Below are 6,000 nucleotides of genomic sequence, written 5' to 3'. Positions count from 1 at the left end.
TGAATACATGATGCAGTAAGACAATCAAGACAATATATGTCGTGTTTTATTCTAGCTTTAATCAGTGTATCAGTTAGATGTACTGGATAGAAATCAAGTGCGAAATTGTACAGCCGGAAATAAGTGATTTGCAGTTTATGTATAGCCCACGCCGTATAAGTTATGTTAATTCGATTTTAATATCACTCATACGCTACGATGGCTGCATGAAATAGTTACCAGGGAACTGTTAGGTTAGGTTAGGTAAGAGTGGCAGTCTTTAACAGACTCAATTAGACAATTTTAGGTCCATTGTGATAGCACAGGAGCTAGCAGCAGTCCAAGTCCTCTGGCGGGAATCGATCCCACGACCCCTGCACTGGCAACACAGGTACGCTACCAACTTGGCTACCGGGGCGCCTATTACTAACAGGGCACTGTTAGTAATAGCGCATTTCTGCTCTCAAATCCTTAAAGGGAAAGATAGTTTTATTCAAATTCGGCGCGGTTGTTCATTGAAATCAGGGCAAAAATACAACTTTTATGAAGGATGCTATATCAAGATATAGGTCATCTTTGAACTTAAAGAGAGAGTTGAACTGCAGAGTGATTTCAACAAACAGCCGTCCGCCCTTTATGTCTATGAATATAACGATGATCTCGTATAAACGCTATGTAGGGCTGAAAATGGTTTAGGGTATAAAAAATATACCACATTTTGGCTTATAGAACATTTGCTAGGTTTTGGTCGCGTTTGATAGGATTTTCTTCTTAAATTTTTAGTAGAAAATTATTTTCATGAGTAGCGACACTGATAGTAACCCCCATTCCGGTTGTACAAAATGGTATTAGGGCGCGGCACGGTTGTTCATTGAAATCAGGGCAAAAATACAACTTTTATGAACTCAAGATTTCTATTTCGGGGGATCGGTATAAAGGGTGCTATATCAAGATATAGGTCATATTTAAACCTAAAGTTGCAGAGTGATTTCAGCAAACAGCCGTCCATCCTTTATGTCCATGTTGTATATATGCCTTTTAGGGCTAAATATGGCAAACTCTTCAGTGGTGGGTATAAAAACATATACCGCATTTGGGCTTGTAGAACATTTGCTAGGTTTTGGTAGGATTTTTCTTAAATTTTTAGTAGAAAATTATTTTCTCGAGTAGCGACACTGATTGTTACCCTTATTCCGGTTGTACAAAATGTTATTATGGCGCGGCACGGTTGTTCATTGAAATCAGGGCAAAAATGCAAATTTTATGAATTTAAGATATCTTATCTGAAGATCGGTATAAAGGATGCTAGGATCAAGATATAGGTCATCTTTGAATTTAAAGATGCAGAGTGATTTCAGCAAACAGCCGTCCATCCTTTATGTCCATGTTGTCTATAAATATAACGATGATCTCGTAAATATGCTTTTTAGGGCTAAATATAGCAAACTCTTCAGTGGTGGGTAAAAAAACATATACCGCATTTGGGCTTGTAGAACATTTGTTAGTTTTTGGTCGGGTTTGATAGGATTTTTCTTAAATTTTTAGTAGAAAATTATTTTCTTGAGTAGCAACACTGATAGTAACCCTCATGCCGGTTGTACAAAATGGTATTATGGTTGTCGAAAACGAAAAATTATGCAATCTTTTATATCCACCACCAGAGGACGGGCGTATCTTCATTTTGCCACGCCGCACAGTGGGAGAAAATCGAAAAAAAACTAGTAAAAAATTTTCCGTGTGAGAACAGGTGGAGATATTTTTTTGAAATTTTAAATGTTTAGAGCTGAGGTGTTAGCGAGATAGTGTGCAAAATTTCAAGGCCTTAGGTTGTCTGGGCGTCTTTTGGTAGGATTTTTCTTAAATTTTTAGTAGAAAATTATTTTCTTGAGTAGCGACGCTGATAGTAGCCCTCATGCCGGCTGTACAAAATGGTATTATGGTTGTCGAAAACGAAAAATTATGCCTTTTGGTAGGTTAGATTAGGTTGAAAAGAGAGTGCGGATATTTATCCGCCCCATGCCACTATGGACATACATCTAGGCCAGACTGAATAGATTTTCTCTTAGTAAATAAACATATGCCCAGGCCCCAGCCTCAGCCCCCAGAGGAACAAAAGTATGCCCAAAATTTGAGGAATGTCAACTTCCAGGGATCTTAGCACAGATTGGACAAGTAATGGAGTGGAAACCACCTCAAGCATTCTGTGGTCGCTCTTATCTCTGTCTGCAGAACCGTGTTATGGTTAGGCAGTGGGTAACTGATGTCAGTTCTTGAGCCTTCAATGTGAACACTCAGACCCACTCTGGCCACTAGCTTTGAGTCATCCGAGTAGCATGAACTAGCAGGTGCCAATGCCAGACTTCCGTCAAACCACAGCCTTGGAGCTGGTGTTAATGCCTCGCACTCGACCACATGTGCAGTCTCAGTTATCGGACCCCAAAACCTACTTCAATCCTGTCAGGATTCCTATCATCGCCTTGATAACCCAACGATGGAAAATTGCATGGCAACATGTTAACCTCGGCCCCTCGATGAATTGTCTGAGTTGGCGAATGAATCATTTGCAAGTTTTTGGATCAAACAGCACGAACTAGAAAAAATTCTTACTTGAATTATCAATGAAGGTCTGATGGGACACAGTCAGTGTAACATAGTGTAATGAAACCTTTTAGGTTCGGCTACTAACTTATTAAGATGGAATAGCAGAAAAAAAGGCCAAAATGGGAGAATGGGTTGAGGATGGGAGTAGCTCATACCATCGCGTTATAATCGAGGCGACGATAGGAAACCTGGAAGGAAGGGAAGAGGATTCCGATCGGATATCAGAGATGAACCTTGAAGGCGAGTGCAAGGCACTGCTGCCATCGGCACAGTCTTGGATTGACGGAACCCTAGTATTGCCATCTGGAAGATCATGTTACAAGGATGGATCAAAGCTAGAGGACAGAGTGGGCCTGGTCGATCTTCTGCGCTCAATCTAAAATCTCTGACACCAAGTTTCGAGGTGTCTCCCACAACTTGATCTTTCCATCGGACTTTTGGTTTTCGCGTTTGCCTTCAAAAGACTTCTTTGCTGGAGTTTCTTCATCCATTCTGACAACATGATCTAGCCAACGCAGCCGTTGTATTTTGATGCGTGTAACTCGTCATACAGCTCGTGGTTCATACGTCGCCTATATTCTCCGTTAACGCAAACTGGTCCATATATTTTACGAAGAATTTTTCTCTCAAATACTCCAAGCACTGCACACTCCAACACTGAGGATGGGAAAATGCGCATCGTTTGGGTGCCGGGCCATAACGGAGTAAGGGGAAATGAAAGGGCAGACGATTTGGCGGTGAAGGCCAGAGGACTGCCGTCAATAAACTTGGTTAACCCGAAGTCTTTCGGAAATGAAAGGGCAGACGATTTGGCGGTGAAGGCCAGAGGACTGCAGTCAATAAACTTGGTTAACCCGAAGCCTTTCGGGTCGACTCAGTCTTAGTTAAGGGAGTGGGCGACGAATGTGCATGCAACATTGTGGAACAGCGAAACGACCGGTAGGACGGCGATCTACAGATCGTTAGAAGACGAGGCTATTACTGAAAGGAAGCAAGAAGGAGTTCAGTATAGCTATTGGTATCATAACGAGACACATAGGACTACGAGCTCATTTATGTAAAATGGGTGCGGCAAGTAATAGCATGTGTAGGGCATGGGGGGAAGATCATGAGACGTTGGAGCATTTTCTTTGTCATTGCCCGGCTTTCGCGTACAACAGATACCGGTTCTTAGGTGGAGACACAATATCAGACATAAACCAACTTTGGGGAGTGGTATTGAAAACAATTACAGATTCCCTTTTTCAACCTAACCTAACCTAACCACGGCGCAAATCGGTACATAATCTGATACGGATGCCATATAAACCGATTTGGGATCTTGACTTCTTGAGCCTCTAGAGAGAGCAATTATAATCCGATTTGGCTGAAACTTTGTACAACGGCTTCTTCCATGGCCTTCAACATACGTGTGCAATATGGTCTGACTCGATCTATAGCTTGATACAGCTCCAGTATAAGCCGATCTCCCGGTTAGTGGCATGGGGCGGATTAATATCTGCACTCTTTTCAACCTAACCTAACCATGGCGCAAATCGTTGCATAACCTAATATAGCTGCCATATTAACCGATCTGTGATCTTGACTTCTTGAGCCTCTAGAGAGAGCAATTATAATCCGATTTGGCTGAAACGTGTGCAATATGGTCTGAATCGATCTTTAGCTTGATACAGCTCCCATATAAACCGATCTCCCGATTTTGCTTCTTGGGCCGCGAATCGGACTATAACTTGATATAGCTCCTCCTCCTCCTCCTCGTCCTCCTCCTCGTCCTCCTCCTCGTCCTCCTCCTCGTCCTCCTGCTGCGGCCTTATTCATTATTTTTTGTTTGTCTTAAAAGAGATACTGCGCAACGGATTCGACAGATGCGATCCATGGTGGAGGGTGTATAAGATTCGGCCCGGCCGAATTTAGCACGCTCTTACTTTTTGTTTCCAGCTTGGAAATGGATAAACTTCCCTTGGAAATAATTCTTTAAGGCAATTTTAACTAAATGTTTATGTTTCTTAATACAATTTTAAATAGGCAATAAATAGGAAATACAAAATAAGTACACAGGCACATAATAACAAAAATAAAATAAATAAATAAATAATTGCAATACTCTTTAAACTAAATCCATGAAAGTTTGAAACTTTGGACCTTGTTGTTGGTATTTTGTCATTATCGTATTGAATAGGATTTGATTTGTTACTTTTCCTCTACATCTTCTTCATGTTTTGGTTTTTTTGTAAATTAACTTAGCACTACATTATATTTAATAACTCAGTGATTTTCAATTCAACTTAATTTTCATTGGTTTTTGTTTTTTCTTCAATATCAACTATTAATAAATTCTTTATTGGTTGTGGTTTGTGGCTATTTTTGGTTTGCCGTTTTGGTTTTTTTGTTCTTTTTTAAATTTAACAGAGACTTTTTATTTTTATTATTCTTTGTCATTCATTATGGTTTTCATTATTAATAACTACAAACATTTCTCCTTTGTTTGTATTCGATACGTTTCATTATTTTTATAATGTTTGATTTTTTGTTATATTATTTTTGGTAATTTTTCAACATGATGAGACAAAAAAATGTTATAACTATTTAGAGGTGTTAGAGTCGTAGTTAGTAGTAGTAGTTGTGGTTGTAGTAGTAGTAGTAGCTATAGTATGTATGGAACATATGTTGAATGTTATTATTATTATTTTTCGTTTTGTTTGTGTAAGTGTAAGTGTGCGTGTGTGTGCATATGTGTGTGTTTACTTCCTATTTTTTTTATGGTTAAAAATTTTTCAAAAAATTGATATCATACAAATTGTATTGTCAATGGTGGTTTTTGAAGAAGTGGCATTCCCCTATATTTAAATACAAATTTGCCATATGGTTTGGCCCAAAAATCGTCTATAGTGGTTCATATAGCGGGAAGGAAACCTTTCCAATTGGGTATATATTGGATAGATGTCCATTGAGTTTTCACTCAGTAAATCCCCAATGAATATCCATTGTTTGGATAGCTCAAGAAAAAAGATATCCCCTCTCGACCAATGACACACACACATGGTACCAAAGAGATCTTCATATCCCGAATCAGTATTTGGCAGACTAAAGGACTGTAATCCCAATCTTTCAACTACCCACTGTAAGGATGGTAGATTGAAATCGGAACTCCCCGGCTGATGGGAACCGGAGACATGCAACATGCATAACAAACTCGACTGACATGAAGACCTTAACAAGTGGGGATTCAACAAAATGAGGCTAAAGATGTATAAAAGCGGTCAAATTGGGGAGCTGAAGACTTGTCTGTTGGACTATCATCCACATGGCAAAAGTCTGAGGCGAATGCAAGGGACCTTCGGGGGCACCTGTCTTCTAGAGTTCTTGGTTATTTGCTGGACAGAAAACTTATCTTCAAACCAACATTTTGCAAAGGGCGAA

This window comes from Stomoxys calcitrans, chromosome 5, assembly GCF_963082655.1.
Source record: "Stomoxys calcitrans chromosome 5, idStoCalc2.1, whole genome shotgun sequence".
In the NCBI taxonomy this organism is placed as follows: Eukaryota; Metazoa; Arthropoda; class Insecta; order Diptera; family Muscidae; genus Stomoxys; species Stomoxys calcitrans.
The sequence above is the reverse complement of the archived record's forward strand: the minus strand, read 5'-3'. Positions refer to the sequence as shown.